The sequence below is a fragment of the Lepidochelys kempii genome, chromosome 9, assembly GCF_965140285.1.
Source record: "Lepidochelys kempii isolate rLepKem1 chromosome 9, rLepKem1.hap1, whole genome shotgun sequence".
Classification (NCBI taxonomy): domain Eukaryota; kingdom Metazoa; phylum Chordata; order Testudines; family Cheloniidae; genus Lepidochelys; species Lepidochelys kempii.
In genome coordinates, this window is record NC_136388.1 from 103,000,859 (window position 1) to 103,021,773 (window position 20,915).

Here is a 20,915-nt window from a genome sequence, read left to right on the forward strand (position 1 = left end):
GTAGGTGCTGAGTGAGTTTAGGTATCTACAGAGATTGGTGGCAGTTTTTTGGGTTGCAGTGGAGCCTAAACCCCAAACTTAAGGGTCTAAACACCTTTGTGAATCTGGGCCTAAGAGCTTTGCTGTTACTAAGGTCTCTGGAGATTCCCACAGTAGTTTGGTTCCCGTGCTTGCAGAGCTCCCTGCCCATAAAAGAATAGTCTATACTAGTCAAATACCTGATTTCCCCCCCCACCCGCCCTTCTGAGCAAGAGAAGGTATCCCCCATCCCTCCCACAGGAACAGTGATACTAGAAAAAAACCAGCTCTCCTCAAAATGAATACCCAGAGACACCACAAAGAGTGATGTAAAAATAGAGGTGGATGTTTGGACTTGCCTTGCCCTTTCAACCTGGAGAGTGTGTCACCAGTGGCAACAGCAACACAAAAAGCCCCAAGAAACAGGCCAGAAGCTGAAACAAAGGGCACCATAAAGCTGCATTAGAGGGAGACATGAAGCATGAGCTAAGTCTGGATGGGCCCCAGGAAATTAGTGAGGGCTGCAGCCCTGCAACACTCATCTGAAGAGCAGATGAGTAACGGGGGCTCTAGACACAGAAACACCTTGTTAAAGCAAGTCACGCATAGGCAAGAAAGGTTAGGGTTAGGATTAGGGTCCTTCTCTCCCATTGCCTAAGAAGGCTGCGCAGTAGAGGGGGAAAGGAATATGTACAATGGGGCAGGAAGCAGCCTGCAGTCTCCAATGTTCATGAAGCACAGACCTGTTCTCCAAATCTTCTAGGAAAAAGTTTGGTCTACACCAGGGAATGTAGCTGTTGAGGCAGCAAGTGCAGCTGAGCCAGTGCAAATCGTGGTTTAACTGTAAGTGTAGACAGGACCAAACTACAATCAACAGTAGTTCAGAAACCATGGCTGAGCCCTACTTGGAACAAGAGTTAACCAAAGTTTCTGAGCTGGCACTGAACATGGTTCAGTCCTGCCTACACTTACAGTTGACTCACACTCCACACCATTACTTAATCATTTCCCTGCCATTGCAGAGGCATGGGTGCACCTCAGTCCCTGCTATTCTCTGCCTGTGGCACATGTGTCATTTGTAAGACACAGGTGGTATTTTCTCACTCTTCTTGGCATGGCTAAGGCCTCAGCTGGAATACAATGTCCAGTGCTGGGTGCCACATATTAGAAAAGATGTGGATAAACTGGAGCATCCAGAGGAGAGCAACAAAAGTGATGAAAGGTTTAGAAAACCTGACCCGTGAGGAGAAGTTAAAAACCTGGGCATGTTAGGTCTTGAGAAAAGAAGGCTCAGAGGAGACCTGATCACAGTCTTCAGATCCGTTGAGGGCTCCCAGAGGGAGGGTCGTGCTCAATTGTTCTCCATGGCCATCGATGGTAGGACAAGTAATAGACTTAATCTGCAGCCAGGGAGATTCAGGTTAGACATGAGGAAAATCTTTCTAACTATAAGGCAGTGAGGCTCCAGAACACGACTCTAAGGGAGGCTGTGGAATCCCCGCACTGGAGGTTTTTAAGAAAAGGTCAGTCAAACACCTGTCAGGGATGGTCTAGGTTTTGTTGGTCATGTCTCAGTGAAGGAGGCTGGAATTGATGACTTTCTGAGGTCCTGTTCAGTCCTACGTTTCTATGAGTCTGTGATTAAATGCACCTCTGCCAGCAGCAGGAGGGTAGGGTGTGTTGGGGCTACTGACCACTGCCATGGGATGGGGTTAAGTTATGACGTTCAGTTTCTTTATCCTGCCATATTCCAACCCTCCTCTCCCCTGCCCGCCATCACCTTTGTTTTCAGTGGGTAAGCTAGGTTTGGTGAGCACATTTAGAGACAGGCCATCTGGTCGTTAGAGGTGGGCCAGCGCCAACAAAGTGAGTTCTGCCTCAGGCTCTGTGTTCGCATAGGGCAGGGACTGTAACAGGTCACCAATGGGAGCCTGACCCCAGTTGCCAGCAGTCTGTAGTTGCACCTCTGCCTCTCTTTCTCCCCTCTTTCCCCCAGACAGCATGAGGTGCCGCTCCCTGCTCTGGTTTCCCTCTTTGGGTGTGTCCACACTGCAGCTGGGACCAAGCCTCCCAACCCGAGAAGACAGCCTTGCATTAGTGGGTCTGGAACTAGTGTGCTAAAAATAGCGTGAATGTTGTGGCTCGGGCAGCAGGTCTCAAGTCCATGCAACCCCCTTGGTCTGAGCTTGGGCAGCCACCACAGGTCTCTGCCAGAACTGCAACACCTGGACTGCTATCTCTAGTGCACTAGCTCTAAAAGTTTAGCAGTGTAGATCTACCCTTTGTGCTGAAGAGACCTCCATCAATGGATAAGTTGCTGGGGCAAAGAGAGTCTGGATGGAAGGGACTAGCCCCAGAGAGCAGAAGAAGCCATGAGGATGTTCTCCCCAGCAGGGAAGGGGAGTGGGGACCCATCCAGTAGCTCCCAGTTCAGTAAGAGATGCTTCTGTTAGTCACTGCTCTTTTCATCACCAGCTGGGAAGAGTTTGGGGCAGTCCCTGAGCCTGTTGCTCAGGTCCTGCTCAGGGCCGCAGAGCTGTTGCTCCTACAGTTTCACACGTTCTTTGTCTGTGGTGAGAAGGGTGAGTGGGCTGTGGCCTCCCCTTTCTCTCAGCAGTGTGGCTGAGGGGCAGAGTAAGTGTGAGCAGAGTGAGGAAGGAGAATGCTTGGCAGTAAAGCTGTTGCTGATGAGATTGTGCTGCAGAGTGGCTAAGGCAGTACCTGGGTGGTATTGCTTAGGGGCCTTGGCTTCCAGCACTTTTCTTCACATCTCCTCCTCCTGTTCTTGAAGCACATTGAAGCTCTAGCCCTGGGAGTCCAAGTCCAGTCCAAGCTCAACTGGACCCTGACCAAACCCATCAGATTTGGGCAATGGGTGCGTCAAGGCTGCCCACTGTCAGGCCAACTGTACAGGCTAGCCATTGAGCCCTTTCTCCGTCTCCTTGGTGTGCCAGAGGTTGGTCCTGGCAGGTGCCTCCTGGATCGGAGCCTTCCTGGACTATGACCAAAGGGACTGGGTGAATCCCCTTGCGCTTGGCCGGTGCTTGGGGCTTTCCACCCCCTCATACCACCCGGGGAATACTCTAGGAGGTGAGGGCAGCCTTACTGTCTGCCTCACAGGTAGGATTGCCAACTGTCTAATTGCACAAACCCAAACACCTTTGCCCCGCCCCTTCCCCGAGGCCATGCCCCTGCCCTGCCCCTTTTTTGAGGCCCCGCTCTTACTCACTCCATCCCCCTCCCTCCGTCACTCGCTGTCCTCCACCCTTACTCACTTTCACCGGGCTGGGGCATGGGGTTGGGGTGAGGGAGGGGGTGTGAGCTTTGGGAGGGAGTTTGGGTGTGGGCTCAGGGCTGGGGCTCAGGGTTGGGGTGTGGGCTCCAGGTGGGTGGTGCTTACCTTGGGCAGCTCCCGGAAATGGCCAGCATGTCTGGCTCCTAGGCACAGGGCTGGCCAGGTGGCTCTGCGCGCTACCCCTGCCTGCAGGCACTGCCCCCACAGCTCTCATTGGTTGGGAACCCGGCCAATGAGAGCTGCAGAGTAGGCATTTGGGGGCGGGGGCAACACGCAGAGACCCCCTCGGCTACCCTGCACCTAGTCGTCAGAGGGACATGCTGGTCACTTGCGGGAGCCGTGCGGAGCCAGGGCAGGCAGGGAGCCTGCCTTAGCCCCACTGTGCTGCTGACTGGACTTTTAGCGGTCTATTAAAAATCTCCCAGATTGCTTTCAATAGCCACCGGAGATCGAGGCTGATTCCAGGAGACTCCTTGCCAATCCGAGAGGGTTGGCAACCGTACTCTCAGGCCTTTCTTGAGCCGGTCCTGCAGGAGGGTGCTCCCCACTTGCCCCTCACCCGTGGCCCTCCAGACCTTGCCCTTGGGCCCCTGTGCTGTAAGCTTCCCTGGCCAACCTCCCCAGCAGTACCCAAGCCAGTTGTGTAACCTGCTGCTGGTTTGTTTCTGAACCGTGCCTAGGAAACAGCTGTACACACTTGTGCTCCACACCCTTCACTTCCTCACCCTCATGTCGCGCCCCAACACCAAGTGGCAGGACTATCTGCCACCTATGGAGGACGAGGAGCCCCGCTGGGACAGTGTGTATTCCACAATGTCCCCCGACCTGCTGGGGATATTGGTTGGCAGCTCCTTCATGGAGCCATGAGCACAGGCGTGTACCTGGCACGGTTCACCCACCTTCCCAGCACTTGCCCCGTTTGTGGTGAGAGGGAGACCCTAGTGCACATTTACATCGAATGTGCCAGGCTGCAGCCCCTTTTCTGGCTTCTCCAGAGCCTTCTCCTCTGGTTCTAGCTGCACTTTTCCCTGCAGCTCCTGATCTACACTCACCCCATCCATGGCCCCATGAAGTTGCAAGACTTCCTCATCAACCTCCTCCTGGTGCTGACCAAGGTGACTGTGCACCCTACCAAGCAGAGGTGGGTGGACAGGAAGGTACTCTGCAATTGTGGTGCCTATTTTCGCTCATCCCTTAGGTCTTGTATCCTCTGGGTGGTGTCCGTTGACTCCCTGGATGCCTTCAAGGAGCAGTGGGCGCTGACTGGAGTTCTCTGCTCAGTGTTCTCTTCTGGCTCCCTGCTTTTGAGTCTGTAACTCTCACTCCTGTCCAGTTTTATCATTTGTTGTCTCCTGACTTTACTGGAGCCCTGGGTTTAGTTTAGACCCCTCCCATTGGGCTAGGGGAGGGGTCTTCAGATGTGGGCGGGTGCAAGCGCCAGAGAACTCAATAGGTCCAGCCCTGGGAGTGACATTGGGAGTGCTCGTGTAGATGGGCATTTTAGCCACCTTGCAGTCTACCCCTACTCTGAGCAAAACACTGGACACTACACGAGCAGCTGCACATCAGCGGAATGGCTACAGCATGATGGAGCTGTGAAGAAACCTGTTGCTGTAGTTGCCACCTCACTGGAAGACCCAGAGCATGGAAGCATCCCAAGCACAACTCAGCCTGAGACAAACAAGCATGCATTCAAGCTACAGCTGGAGAGAGAAGAGGAACAGAGACAAGAAGCAGGGAAGCAGTCTGTGGAAAGGGGATGGAAGGGAAGGAAGGAACTGGAAGGGACCATGAAGAGAGGCACCAGAGATGGCCTCAAGTCTTTCTAATTTATGTGGTTCCAAAGGGGCCTGCATTTCTAGGGGCTCAACCTGCACATACCCCGTGAGCCAGAATGCTGTCCTTGTTTCTATTGATGCCTTCCAGCTCCACTGACCTTGGCTCACATCTGAGATTAAACTCCCAGCCTGCTCTGAGGCCCTCCCAGAAGCTGCAGTCTGCATACCCTACAGTATAGATGCTGCAGTCTGGCTCAGTAGAACCAGAAGGACAAGATGGCCCAACTGAGTCTAGGCACTGAGCCACTTTAGCACAAGCCCTGAGCTCCAGCTCTGATGATAGGGAGCACTTGGTCCTGGGGTTTGGAGTAGTAGGGGATGGATGCTCCACCAGACAAACATCCTCATTTGGGAGGATTTTGATGGTATAACTGGTCCTGATGTTTGGGGGCTTCTGCCACCCCTTCCCCTGGCTGTCCCATGCTTCTTCCAGTACATCCTCAGCCTCCCCAGACCTGGTTAGACTCTGCTTTTTGGGTCACTGTGGCTAAGGATTCTTTGGATTCCTGGTTTCCCTCTTTACGGCACCTCCCTGCAACACGTACTCTGCACCAAGTATGCTTCTTTGGCTTCCCTGCCTCAGCCCGGCTTGCCTTGTATCCAGGCACCCCTCCAGGGAAGGGCTCCCTTCCAACTGGTGCTGGCTTTGATCCTTTTTGTCAAGGCTTTAGTGATTAGCACATTGTTCAGTCTCACAGACCTAGCCCTGCACACCACAAGGCCCCTCAGTACAATGGGGCCAGGGCCAAGTAGAGTCAAACAAGGTACCTGAGAAACAGGCTCTTTCACATGGTGTGGAGCAGCCAGGAGCACAATAAAGCTACAGAGCTAAGAACTTTATTAGTAGTAACCTGGAGTGACACAGATAACCTGCTGAGGGCATGAGCCCAGGAGCATGAACAAGAAGTGCCTGCTGGCACATCTCCCCTCTGAACTCCAGGAACACCCTTCCCAAATTACCACCATTTCTACTAAGAGAGGTGAACAGAGAATAGTTCAACATGATCTAACTATAAACCTTCCCTAGAGGACAAGACCGCCTGCCTGAACCTCTGAGCTTGCTGAGATAGTTATTCTGTCTCATGTTCAATGGCCCTCTGGTAACTGAATGTGCTGCTATCTTCTTGGATTGTCACTCTTCTTCTTCTTTTTTTAACACTCTAGCCCTTTTCCTTCTGTTTGACTTTAATCTTGTCCTCTCACTTTTCATAAATTCCCAAGGCAGAGGGGACCATTGTGATCATCTAGGCCAGTGGTTCTCAACCTATTTACCATTGTGAGCTGCATTCACACAATATATACACTACCTGTATGGCCCTGAGGATGTCACATGGGCTGGAGCTGTGTGCTGATTGGGCTACGGGTTGAGAACCACTGATCTAATCTTACCTGTATAAGACATGGCATAGGCAACCATTGGAGACAGGACACCTGGACCTTGGGGCTGAACCAGCCTGTCAATTCCAAAAACCTATGAGATGGGACGTATGCTTTTATGTTAAATGCTGTTCATTTTGTTTCCTCATCTACCTACGTTCCCTCACCCATCCCTCACCCCTTGGTTTGAGTTTAAACATCTTCTGCATTGTTTCATTTCTTGCAGTAGTTTAACACAGAATTATGTTTTCTTAAAAAAATATAAAGAATTTTTTAAAGAAAAAACTTTAAAGTTTGGGCCCAAATTACTTCTGGCCTTTGTAAAAAATATGTGGTCACTGGGAGCTAGCTAAGTACTGAATCTCTTCCTATGGGTCCTGCAGTGCCTCTTGCCTTCTCTTTTTGACTGTAAGCTTTTCTGGATCATGGGGTGTCTTTATACTTGCAATATGCACAACACAAAGCACACTCGTGGTTAAGAAATAATAAATAAGTGAAGTTCTCCACCCAGATACAAGTCACGTCCCTTAACACGTTGGATTCTAGGTCCAAGAGAGTTAAGTCCAAAGCTGACTACAAAGAGATCTCACTAAACTGGGTGACTGAGCAACAAAATGGCAGATGAAAATCAATGTTTATAGGTGCAAAAAAACAATTATAGATCTAACTATACATATAAAATGATGGGTCTAAATTAGCTGTTACAACTAAATAAAAAGATCTTGGAGTCACTGGGGCCAGTTCTCTGAAAACATCTGCTTAATGTGCAGCGGCAGCCAAAAAAGCGAACAAGGTAGGTAAGGAAAGGAAAGGAAAGGGCTAGGTAAGGAAAGGAAAGGAAAGGGCTAGGTAAGACTGAAAATATCATAATACGTCCGTAGAGATCCATGTGCACCCACCCTTGGAATACTGCGGGCAGTGCTGGCTGCCCCAGCTCAGAAAGACGCATTTGAATTGCAGAAAGCACAAGGCAGGGCAAGGACAGGGCTGCATCGCTGGTCTGGTCACGCCTGCGGAAGCACCTGGCACTGGCCACGGGCGGAAGGCAGGACGCTGGGCTGGACGGACATTGCTCTGACCCAGCCTGGCCGCTCTGGTCACATGTCCCCTCTGGGCCGGCTTCCCCTGCGTGCAGCGCCGAGCGCACAGGGCGGGAGGGCAGGCTGCATGGACCTGGGCTGCCCTGGGGAGCCATCGCGCTGCCCCGGAGAACGCCGGGCCCGGGAGAGCAGGCGCGGCGCCTGTGGGTGCCCAGCGCGCCCAGGGTCGCCAAGCCTGCCCCCGATTTGCGGCCCCCAGGCCGGTTGGGGCGGAGTCATGGCGACCCCAGCCTCGCTCGGGGGAGGAGCTAGCTCGCCCTGAGGGACTAGATCTCCCAGAGGACACCGCGCTCGTAGGCGCACATGCGCAGTGTGGGGGCCGAGGGGCGCGCACGCGCGGGGCGAGTCCCGGGGCGGGTCCCTGGAGGTTGCTCTTCTCGTACCGGTCGTTCCGGCTGAGGGCCCGCTCGGCAGAGGAGCCTGCGGCGACTGCGGCCTCCACCGGCCGACGCGAGGTGAGCGCGGAGCCAGCTCCCCGGGGCGCCCTGGCCGCAGCCTGGCCCTCTGTCCCGGAGCCCCGCCGGGGGCGGCTGCGGGCCGGTGTCTCGGCGGCGCGCCCGTCTGGCGCGCGGGGAGGCTGCGCGGGGCCCCGGCAGGGGCAAGGCCGCGGCGGGAAGCTGGCGCGCTGCGTCCATCTTGGGCACCTCACGGCCCCCGGGCCTCTCCCCACGCCCTGGGCGCAGGGCCGGGCCTCCCGACGGGGGCTGAGCCCGAGGCCGGCTGTCCTGAGTACCGGGCTCGAGCCGTCGCCTCAGGGCGGGCCCGGGGCAGGCTCGTGGCGATTCCCGTCGGGCCTGGGCCTGGCCTGGCCTGCTGCCGCCTTCTCCGTGACGGGACCCAGGTGAAGCGGCTCCCCAAAGCATCGCGTCGCTGCCCAGAACACCCTCCGCGGTTCTTGCCTTCCCGCGCGAAGCAGGAGGCCTTGTGTGCGCCACCGTTTTATTTTGGATAGTGTGTTTCGTTCCTCCCTCTCTCCGAATGCCTGAGTTAATTTCCTTGCCAATTTAGCGTTTCTTTTCCTCACTTTCAAGGAACTGCCCACCTTAAAGAACTGGCCGTCTCTACTGGTCCCCTTCTGTCTTTTCGTGCTTTGTGCTCAGTGCCTCTCCACTAAGGAGCTCACCCTCATTTGGTTTGTTATCTTTATATAAGATGTTTCTTCACAGATGTTTCTCTTTCCCCACTGCCCTTCCCCATGAAACTTCTTTGATTTTTTTGTAAGGCAGATGTTCTCCCAATGACTCCCTTAAGATGCTCCTCTTATTGTGTGTGGTGAGGATTCTGTAGTCTTCACCTTTCCTGGCTATCTCTTGGGTAGAGAGGCTTCACAGAGCTACCCATTTTTGAGGTCTTGGCAGCTGGGAGTGGCATGAGAAGACTGTTTTGATTTGCAGTCACCTCTGCCCCATTTACACTTTGGCTTCTCTCAGGGAGTATCTGTTGTGCCTGCAGATGTCCATAGCTTTCCTAGCAAGCAGCCAGAGTCTTACTGTGCTCTGCAGAATTTTGAATAGCACTCTGAAGCTGATCAGAGTTATGCAGAGTATATCACACCATTAATGCTGCTGCTTGGTAAAGTGGTGGGCTGCAGTTGTGGTCCTGGTGCTGTCTGCCTTCCTGAGTCTTCTGACAATGTAACATGAAGATAAGACACATGTGATCTTTATAACCTCAAAACCTATCTCTTTCTTATGTAAAATTGTATATTTTGTAGAAAACAATGGCTTGGGCCTCCCATAGTTAAAGTAGAAAGCTTCCGTTTGTCACTAGCAAGTGAAATTTTCAAGTCCTGATCTAGGGGAAATATTTACAGTTGGTGGCGCTGGCAGGCTGTCATTTTCTCCTCAGAGGTTTGTCATTCTCCCTCTAAGCTACTTACTGCAGCAACAGCAGAACAGATACCCTTAATTCTGTTAAGTCATATCCCAAACTTAATGCCTCAAGGAGGGGAATCAACAAGAACATCACAAACCAATCCATGAATACATTATTGGATATCCTAAATGTATTAGCCAAGAGGAAGTGTGAGGCCTCATTTGGGGAGAAGAACAGCCTATATTATGGGCAGCACTAACTGCGCAATAGTTAGGGTTGCAGCATGATCTCTATTAAAAACTGAATTCTGTAGTTGCTTTAAAGTTAATATCCACAGTGTGATTGATTTAAAGTGGAATGCCAGTTTTCCCCATTTTAAAATGATAAAACTTCCTCACCTCTTCCTTACAACACCTCTATGAGGATAAATTTAATTGTTTTTGAGGTGCTCTGATACTACAGTGAGGGATGATGTATAAGCACCTAGATCAGTGGCACTCTTTTGAGCTGTCCCTCTCCCCTCAACACACACACAAGTTTTAGTATCCTGTTTTGGCTCAAAGGGGCCTGACAGCCTTCTTTTTAACTCTGAGATGGATTGGCAGGGTGCACTGATGAGCCAATTTTTGTCCTCTCTTGGAGGAGAGGGAGAGGCTATCCCACTTTCACAGTCATCCTCTGCTCTGGGGAGGTGCTGTCTGAGAGCATGTGGGCACACTAACCAGTGTTTCTGCTTTAATTAATGGACAGTATTGACCATGCTTCAATTATTGCTGGAGCCATGTTACCACCCTTTGCTGCAGTCCTGTCCTGGAGCCAACTTACATTGTAAACTAACTATAATCACCTTCCATGGGGAAGATTTTGTGGGAAGTTTACTCTCTGATCCTAAAACCTATGAATCTGCTAGAGGTAGATATGAGGAAGGATTAAGAATGTGAAACAACATGAACAATGGCATAGTTTTGAATTCCAGCATGCATCTGCATGCTCTACAGCTGTATTCACAGTTAGGTATAACTTTATTGAATGGTGGAAGAATTAGTTGGAGCATCTTGGCAGAGCATTTTGGCAGAGCTTTTGCTGTGATATGAAGAGAGGTGCATGTATACCTTCAGAGATCAAGTATAACTCGTTTCAGTGCTGAATCTTGTCTGTCTGTAGAGGTGAACAAGTGTCTTACCTTGAGGTTGTCAGCAGTCTGGTTGCATACATTAAAGTGGTCTCCGTGGTTTAGTGAGGGCTAAGTGAAGCATCGCTAACAAGACAGGATTAATAGTTATGAAAAAACAAATATAATGAGAATTCAGCAACTCACAACTCGAGCATTTCTTTAGAAGGCAAAGTACCACAAGAAGTGAGTAAATTCGCATATCTTGGCAGTAGCATGGAAGCCGGTGGGGATGTCCAGATGGAAATAATGTCACCAATTACCAAGCAACAGCTGCATTTATCACCTTAACAAGATTTGGTTATTGAAAATCTACGCTTGATTAACTATGACTCTTCAACTCAAATGTTATTTCCAGCTAACATATGGAGGTCAAAACCAGAAATCCACCTAAGGTACAGACAGGCATCTAAGGGCTGTCCAAAAGAGAGTCATGTATTAGGAGGATTTACTATGGCTGTATTTCTGCAGTTTAGGCTAATAATTCATACTTCAAAATGAATGTGCAGGTATCCTAATGGGGAGGGCAGGTGTTCCTGAAATATCAAGTTAACTCTGTATTTCCTGGCCTTCATAAGCTTGATTTGATTATCTTGTAATGATAACACTTCTCAAGGGTATGTGAGGAGACCTCATCTGAATGTTTCCTGGTTTTTTAATGTTTGATTTTGGGGATTTGAAGTCCCATATTCTGGGGATGGAAGGCATGTTGTACGGCAGCATCACTTAACACTCCATCTTTATGAAAGGTTTGGTGAGTGAATAAAATATGCCCAATATATCAGGAAAGCTCTTGGCAGTATCAGAGGTGCTGAAACTCCCAGAAGAAAGAAGAGCGCTCTGCATCTGTTCACATTTGGAAGGTTATCTTCAGAATTTTAGTGGTTAGAACCTTTATTAATGAAAGGTTAGTTTCTGCAGAAATTAATGGCATAGACACTCCAGCTTGTCAGTGAAAAATTCTTATGTCACTCATGAGTAGTCAAATAAGACAAGATGTGAAGGAGGAGAAAATAATTAAGGTTATTGAGAAAGTAAAAATAAATGAAGAAAAGAAATTAGACTTTGCTATTTATGAGGCACTCTTGTGGATTATTTTGACATTTCCAGATCTTAGCGTACATGGAGATGGGAGACATGCTGTGATTCCCCCCCCCCCCCCCCCCCCCGCAATAAGTGATTTCTGCACTTAAATATCAGTAAGTAGGGAATTGAAGATACTGGAAACAGAGAATACCATATAATTTATATTGGTAAACCCTTTGGTTTTGTCCCTATTCTCTCTCTCTTCCCCGCCCCTCCCCCCATTGGAAGATGTACAGAAAGTGTAAAACATTCCATTAACACCTCCCCACCCCTGCTATATTAAAAGATTATTAAGTTGCAAATGGAATCTCTAATGGTGTAGAAAGCCAAAGTTAAGGTGCCTGAACAACTTCAACTCCACCTCTGGTGCATATGCATTATGATGGGCTCAGATTACATGATCACATAGTAGTTTTCCTAAAAGGCTGCCTCATTCAGTGAAGAGATTAGATATGCTTCATGAATAAGGCAGCTTTTTAATATTTATAGTATCCTCATTGTTCAGTGTGTGGGCCATATTCTTAATGCATTGCTTGCCGTGCAACCCTTGGACTGAATGAGGTGGAGTCTGTAGGTCCCTGTCTCTTTAACAACACGTTATCTGTCCCAGGCTAAGATGAGTCTGTAAAGCATGAATTCCACAACTTTTTCTTGTGCCACTAACAAAAATCTGTTATGAAGGCGGCAGTTGTCTGGGGCTTGTCTCTTTCAATGTCCAATCTGCACACTGGGTCATGTAGAGGAAAATAGGTGTTCATATAATTAAAAGTTGGATCATAAGGGCATAAGAGGGCAGTATTAAGATTATGCAGACAACATTAAATTTGGCATTTCCAGCCTTTGGTATGCTTTATTTTGCAATATTAATGTTCCTTTGATGTAGTGTTTGGGATGGAATGTCCCACGTTTGCTTTTTTAAAAAAAAACTCTAAAACAATGACATATGCAATTATTTGCTAACCACAAGTTAAATGCACTTTCCTGTACAATCTGGGCACACAATACAATGAAACCAGCATTCTTTTGGAGCCCTGGCTACTTCAACACATTCAGACCATACTTTAAAAGCCTGTACCTTTTAAAAAAAATGAAATAAAACTCAGTTTTCTTACTTATATACGAGCAGCTGAAAAGCTGGGTTGTTTCACAAGTGTAATTTGTAAATTAAAAATGACTGAACTCAAATTTGTGTGTCACTTAAGTTTATGGTAAGACTGAGTGGGGGGTGTGTACTGATTTTTATTTTTTTTTGATGATGAATGAAGGGTGTGTGTTGCCATGAGGGGCTGGCTATGTGTTTGGGTTTATTGTGCATACTAATTGTGTTGGTGGTGGTTTGTATCTGGGGGAGGTTGTGCTGGCAGTTGGGCCAAGTGATCAAGCCATCTGTGCAATTGCCCTCATAAATCCAATGAGACAGTTTTATGCAAATTAGCTGTAGAGTAAGGGTGGTGGTTGGTTATGATATCAGAGGTAACAATGGTCTTATGACTCTTGGTACATCATAAATATGTCTTACTGTAGCTGTATACCGCACAGGTGTAATTTGTAAAGTGAAAATTGAGAACTTAAACTGGATGGTCACAGATGGTGAAACCTAATAATAATTCACCCTGGTGATATTTTGAACATACTTGTAGTTGATTCTGTTGCTTCATGCTGACTCTACAGACATAATAGGCTTCAGAGTGACCCACAGTGACATTCCTGGAATCTTATCTATATAGATGCACAAATCTAATGGAATACTGAGAGACTGTCTCTCCAGTAATACCTTCCACTCAGTTTATATATAGCAGAGAGCGCTTGGAGCACTGGGTCTGGTGCAAAGCCTGAACCAGAGGTTATGAACCAAAGCCAGGCCATCTATTAAAATAGATGCTTACAAATTCACTGTTCGGTATGTGAACTTGGCAAAGTTATTAGTGTACAAGGCACTAGATATTTATGTAAATATATTTTAGAAGGCTAGTATAGCTACACCCCAATCTAGTACAAGATAAGATGGTTTGACAGAACACTGAATAGGGATCTTTTGTCTGAGATATTGGGGATAATGGGAGGTAACAAACAGATGTCATGAAACACATAAGGTGGTTTATTTCAGTTGTTTTTCTAAATGTTGGGGTATCTCACAAAGGTTTATGGTGTGGCTGAGGGGACATCAGAGACTCCTGCTGCTGACTGAGCCACTCCTTGCCATGGGGCACTCATGTTAATGTAGTTGAGCAAGTCATTATGAATGTGCCTTGAGGGCGATAAACCTGACCTAGTGCTTTTGTCACCGAACCATGCCTGTTGCCTTTCTACATTGAGGTCTACTGAATTAGCAGTCTGTGCTCTCTATTAATTCTGAAAACACTGGAGCTCTGAGGACAGAAGCACTGAACAGCTGTAACAGCTTACCAGCCTTAACAGTATTCCACCCTTCTACAAGCACAATACTCATTGCTAATGAAACATGGACAAATTTAGTTTTATTCTGTTAAAGAGCCCTCTGCACATGTGTGAAAGGTGTATTTTTAAAATCCTTATATCTTGGCCATATCAAAATAGATTTTGAGCAGACCTCTTAAAGGTACATTTGTGACTGAACAGTTATGTCCCTGCTATAAACTTTAGGTTTCTTCTGCCTCCCACTGAAGTGCTAGTGATGTTCAGGTAGATCTAACCTTTTTCTAGCAGAAAACTTGTATTTTCCCTGAACAGCCACCCCTTCAAAAACTGAACCGTTTCTATTCAAACTTTTCTTTAAAACTGCTTTTGGAATGACAACAAATGTTAGTCAAAATAATTGACAAAATTGTAAACTTATGAATGTGAGCATATAAAATGGGAATGCTTGGAGAAACTTTAATTGTATATGTTCCACCTATAATTGATATTGGGTCCCTTTTCTAGAGCCTTCTGTCTGAGGATTTCAGCGCTTTAAAAAGTGAATGAATTAAGCCTTGCAGCATCCCTGCGAGACAGTGAAGACTGAACTCCATTTTATGGATGGGGAATAGATGTACAGAGAATTTACGTGACTTGTCTGAGGTCACCCAGGAAATCTGTGGCAGAACTGGAGATGGGTCGTAGGAGTCCTGATTCCTAGTCCTCTGCTTTAGTTACAAAATCATTCTTGCCCCTCAATGCTTGTAAAGGGGCTGTGTGTGTTTGAACATGTGCTACCAACATCATACAGTGGAAATTCATAACCTTACATATAATGTTGCTATTCATATTTCACTATTAGTGACCACCAAGTTATTAGTTCTCAATTGATACCTCACAGGGTATATTTTGTACAAAGATTATTAAAGTGATATGTAGGGTGTGAGTACAGGGGTGCATCCAGTCACAGAAACCCTTTCAGTCTCTCCTTTTTTTTACCCATTGCTTCTTCCTTCCTTCCTTCCTTCAGCTGATAGTGCTCTTCCTGTGCTTCGAGAGCACAGAGGGGAGCTGATCAAAATGATGGCTTTGTAGGACAAATATCATTGTACTGAGTGCCGGGGACTACTTCCACTAAGCCCTCCTCTTCTGCTCACAGGTATCCAAGGCTGCCTGGGGCCCTGCTCAAACTGTCTGAAGGGACTTTAATGAGGACTGCCAAATTTTGTCAGACAAGGTCCTCAAACAACTTTAACTGCATGTTATTTCTGTTCAAAGCCAAACCCCACTATGTTTAAAAAAGTAGGCAACAAGAGCATTGTTGCAAGGGCAGAGCCCAGGAGCAGTAGTAACTCTAGCTACTAAACAAGAGCCAACAAGAACAAATAAGGTAAATCTCCACACTGTGATAGTAAGACTGGAAAAAGGCTAATGTAGTGCTCATCTTTAAAAAAGAGAAGGAGGATCCTGGGAACTACAGGCCAGTCAGCCTCACCTCAGTCCCCAGAAAAATCATGGAGCAGGTCCTCAAGGAATCAATTCTGAAGCACTTAAAGGAGAGGAAAGTGATCAGGAACAGTCAGCATGGATTCACCAAGGGCAAGTCATGCCTGACTAATCTAGTTGCCTTCTATGACCAGATAACTGGTTCTGTGGATGAAGCGAAAGCAGTGGATGTGTTGTTCCTTGACTTTAGCAAAGTTTTTGACACTGTTTCCCACAGTATTCTTGTCAGCAAGTTAAAGAAGTATGGGCTGGATGAATGCACTATAAGGTGGGTAGAAAGTTGGCTGGATTGTTGGGCTCAACGGGTAGTGATCAATGGCTTCATGTCTAGTTGGCAGCCGGTATCAAGCGGAGTGCCCCAAGGGTCAGTCCTGGGGCCGGTTTTGTTCAATATCTTCATAAATGATCTGGAGGATGGTGTGGATTGTACCTTCAGCAAGTTTGCAGACGACACTAAACTGGGAAGAGTGGTAGATACGCGGGAGGGTAAGGATAGGATACAGAAGGACCTAGACAAATTCGAGGATTGGGCCAAAAGAAATCTGAGGTTCAACAAGGACAAGTGCAGAGTCCTGCACTTAGGATGGAAGAATCCAATGCACCACTACAGACTAGGGACCAAATGGCTAGGCAGCAGTTATGCAGAAAAGGACCTAGGTGTTACAGTGGACGAGAAGCTGGATCTGAGTCAACAGTGTGCCCTTGTTGCCAAGAAGGCCAATGGCATTTTGGGCTGTATAAGTAGGGGCATTGCCAGCAGATCGAGGGACGTGATCGTTCCCCTGTATTCGACATTGGTGAGGCCTCATCTGGAGTACTGTGTCCAATTTTGGGCCCCACACTACAAGAAGGATGTGGAAAAATTGGAGAGAGTCCAGCAGAGGGCAACAAAGATGATTAGGGGGACTGGAATGCATGACTTACAAGGAGAGGCTGAGGGAACTGGGATTGTTTAGTGTGCGGAAGAGAAGAATGAGGGGTGTTTTGATAGCTGCTTTCAACTACCTGAAAGGTGGTTCCAAAGAGGATGGATCTAGACTATTCTCAGTGGTAGCGGATGACAGGACAAGGAATAATGGTCTCAAGTTACAGTGGGGGAAGTTTAGGTTGGATATTAGGAAAAACTTTTTCAGTAGGAGGGTGGTGAAACACTGGAATGCATTACCTAGGGAGGTGGTGGAATCTCCTTCCTTAGAAGTTTTTATGGTCAGGCTTGACAAAGCCCTGGCTGGGATGATTTAATTGGGGATTGGTCCTGCTTTGAGCAGGGTATTGGACTAGATGACCTCCTGAGGTCCCTTCCAACCCTGATATTCTAAGATAACCCAGAGCACAGTAATTGGTAAGTTAAAGATTCTCCCTATCCTTTATAATGTCCAGTGCTTTGGGAACCCTGACATATATGAGACCCTTGCTTCTAAAGTGTTAGCTATGACATAGAAAGTGGGAGTTGCTCTTCACCTGAAAGATTACTCAGAACAGCCATAATCTTGGTCAGGGTGGCCCCAGAAACTCTCTACCATTAACTACATATAAAAGGGGCAAGTAAAAAGGCCCATCAGAAAGTGGACAAGAAGTCACAACCTTTTTTTTTTTTCCCCTTTAAGTTTTCCACACTTTTGTATTTTTCCTCTGATAGAGACTTTCCAAAATCCAGGAAGTATAAAAAGTATGAGGAAAGTCAAGAAAGCGCTGGAAGCACTCAGGTTCATTTTTCCTGAGAGTTGAACTCTCTTGTCTTTAGTGGAGTCAGAGGTGTTGTTTCCCTCTCTCCCCCCAAAGAATATTTCAACAGTGGGGTGAAATTACTCTGATAAGTGACCTGTAACAGCCTGTGGGGACGGGGGAGACACCAGAAAATTCCCATACAGTAGCAAGAAAGAGCAGATTCTCCATATTAATGATTCCATAAAATGTGTAATTAGGTCAGAATGGGAGCATCCTCAAGACAATACTGCAACAAGCAGAGTAAAATTTCATATGTTCCAAAGGAAATACCAAGTTGTAGAGCTGATGCTCAATTGTAAATGGGGAATCATCACTGAGTGGGTGTGTTTCAGGTGGAGTGACACGGATTGTTTCTTGGACCTAAACTGTTTAACACCTTTATCAAAAACTCAGAAGAAAACACAAAATCATGACTAATAAAGTTTGCAGATGACAGAAATAAGGGGAGCGATAAATAATGAAGAGGACAGGTTACTGAGATTCAGAGCGACCTGGATTGCTTGGAAAAGTGCACAAGCAAAATGTGTTTTTAATATGGGTAAATGTATACATCTAGGAAGATGTAATGTTGGCCATACTTCCATATAGGGGACTCTGTCATGGGAAGTAGTGACCCTGATAAAGATTTGGGGATGGAGGGGGGAATAATCAGCTGAACTTGAGCTCCCTGTGTGACACTGTGCCCAAAAGAGCTAATGCAATCCTGGGACGATATGACAGGGTATGGTCCTGCTTCTGTCTCTTTTCAAGCAATAGCCTGCTTAGAGACCTTATTCTGATCAAACACTTCGTGGTTTATTTCACCATATTTCCCTCACCACCTGTACAAAGTCATGCTGCTCTGTATTTTGTGACTGGGTCAGGCCAGATGGCTATAGGAGAGTGATAGAAGGCAGATATATTAGCCCCAGGTTAAGTAGGTCCCTTTTCCCTGGGTAAGGTAACAGGGAAGGTTCCAGAACAATCAGGAACTTTCTGGAAACAATTAAGGCAGGCTGATTAGAAGCTGCCAGAATCAATTAAGACAGGCAAGCTAATCAGGGCACCTGGGTTTAAAAAGGAGCTCACTTCAGTTTGTGGTGCATGCGAGGAGCTGGGAGCAAGATGTGCAAGAAGCTGAGAGTGAGATGGCTTACTACTGGAAGACTGAGAAGTAGAAGCATTATCAGACATCAGGAGGAAGGTCCTGTGGTGAGGATAAAGAAGATGTTGGGAGGCGGCCATGGGGAAGTAGCCCAGGGAGTTGTAGCTGTCATGCAGCTGTTCCAGGAGCCACTGTAGACCGCTGCAATCCACAGGGCCCGGGTTCCCTCCATCCTCCCAACTGCCTATTTGATGCCAGAGGAGTTGACCTGGACTGTGGGTTCCACCAGAGGGGAAGGTCTCTGGCCTGTTCCCTGATCCACTAGGTGGATCAGCAGAGACTGCGGGGATTGTTCTTCCTTTTCCCCATGCTGGCCAGTGATGAGGCTAACTGAGAGAGAGGCAGATTTGAGCCATGAAAATGGTCAGACTGAGGGCTGCTGTGAACCTATGAGGCGAGCAAATCAGCCCATAAATGCAGGACCCAGCAAGGCAGAGGAGAAACTTTGTCACAACTGGTGTCAGTGGTGGGATCCGGTGTGCACAGCACAGCGGAAGAAGGAGGGTATGGGGGGGGGGAAGGGAGCAGGTGGGGTTTTTTTTGTTTTGGTTTTTTTCCCCCCACCACAATGGAAGACATAGTGCGGGCACTGATTCAAGCCACAGCCGCCCAGCAGGAGGCTACCTGTGTCCAGGCAGCCGCCCAACAGGAGGCAGTGCGGCTGCAGCAGGAGACCAATCACCTGTTGATGGACCAGGCCCCTCAAGACCGTACTGTGTTGCGGGAACTGGTAAGTTAAGTGAAGGCCCTTACGGAGATGAACCATGGCCATGATGGGATGCGGATCATATGGGCCAGCAATTGCCTGCAGAAAATGATGAGGGAGGGTGACATAGAGGCATATCTCCTGGCCTTTGAGAGGACAGTCCTAGTGGAGGCCTGGCCTCGAGATCAGTGGTTTGGCATCCTTGCCCCATTCCTGTGTGGGGAGACCCAGAAGGCCTACTATGATCTGCCTGAAGAAGCTGCAGCAGACTATCCCCAGCTGAAAGCAGAGATCCTGGCCAGATCTGGAGTAATGACCGCAGTGCAGGCCCAGCGGTATCACGAGTGGAGGTACCAGGAAAACAAAACCCCATGGTCCCAATTGTATGACCTCATCCATCTCACACAAAAGTGGTTGCGAACTGAGTCCTGGAGTCCAGAAGAGATACTAGAGGTTCTGGTCATCGACCAATACATGAGGGGACTACCTCCAGACCTTTGCGCCTGGGTAAGCCAGAACGAACCCTCCACCTATGACGAGGTTGTTGCACTGGTAGAGAGGCAAAGGATGGCAAGGGAGCAGACCCGACCAATTAAGGAAGAGGCACCCCGGGTTAAATTGGCAGCACCAAGCCCTAGAGCTTGGGTGTCTGGGCCACCAGGAGAGCACAGGTGGGGGAAAAAAAGGGGGGGGGGCCTGAAGGCCCACCAGAAGCCACAAAGAGGAGCACTGAGGGAGAAGAGGATCGTGATGTTAGAAGGCCCAAACCAAGAGACCAGGGAATGCCTAGGGCTCCATACAGATGTTATGCCTGCGGGGAGTGGGGACACATAGCTGCACAGTGTCCCAATGCCAAGGAGCCTATGCAGTGTAACCTGGGGAACTGGGCAGACCCATGCTCCCTAATCCACCTTGTGGGGGTCTCACTAACACCACATATGTACACCAGACCAGTGAAGCTAAATGGGGTAGAGACCACGGCACTGGTTGATTCAGGCAGTGCTATCCTGCTTATCTCGGGGAAGCTCGTGAAGCGTAGTCAGCTGCTGTAGGCTAAATGTATGGGGATAACATGCGTCCATGGGACAGTTAGTTACTATCCCACCATCCCAGTAAAAATTGAAATCCAGGGAAACACTTCTGAGGTAGCAGCAGATGTAGTTCCTAAACTCTCATACCCAGTGCTCATAGGAAGGGACTTCCCTGCTTTTGGAGACGGACTTCCCTGCTTTTGGAGACTGACTCCCAGTAGAGGGATTGGAGAGAGAGGGGGACCCTGAAATTAGTGAGGTGTCCATAGTAGACTGTCAACCCCCAATCTTCTCTGAAATATCCCCAGATTTGTTCTCCCCTCCCAGACTGGGTAGAAAGACTAAAAGGGAAAGAAGGGCAGCTAAGGCTCTGGGAACCTGAATACTGACCCAAAGCCAGAGGGTCGCTCTCATAGGTAGGCGGACCCAAGCAGCTGAACAGGAGGCCACCCAGGAGGGAGAAGCACCCGAGTCTGACCCCACTCTAATGCCTCTGAACAGAGACTGGTCCCCTAGAACTTGGGCAGATTAGCCGCAGGAGAGGAAATTTTGGACAGGACCAGGCTGAAGACCCAAGGTACGACAATATTAGGAAGGAGGTGACCGAAATAGATGGGGTTCCATAGAATGGAAAACCCAGGGACAATGACCCTGCTTCATAATGAAGAAGGATCTCTTATAACGGGTTGCACCAGTACAGGGACAGAAGGTGCAGCAGATCCTA

At 48.2% G+C, this 20,915-nt stretch overlaps 1 protein-coding gene across 3 annotated transcripts in view; it reads left to right on the forward strand.

Moving 5' to 3' along the window:
* Positions 1-7,930: 7,930 nt before the first annotated feature.
* Positions 7,931-20,915, forward strand: part of LOC140916801 (rho-related GTP-binding protein RhoG) — a 35,565-nt gene continuing 22,580 nt past the window's right edge. For 2 of the 3 annotated variants that reach the window (XM_073358679.1, XM_073358678.2), the window contains exon 1: positions 7,931-8,083. The gene's annotated coding sequence lies outside the window, so the exon portion shown is untranslated. Of the gene's footprint in view, positions 8,084-8,169; positions 8,470-20,915 lie in introns of those variants that run through there. The other variant, XM_073358681.2, reaches the window with a different exon arrangement.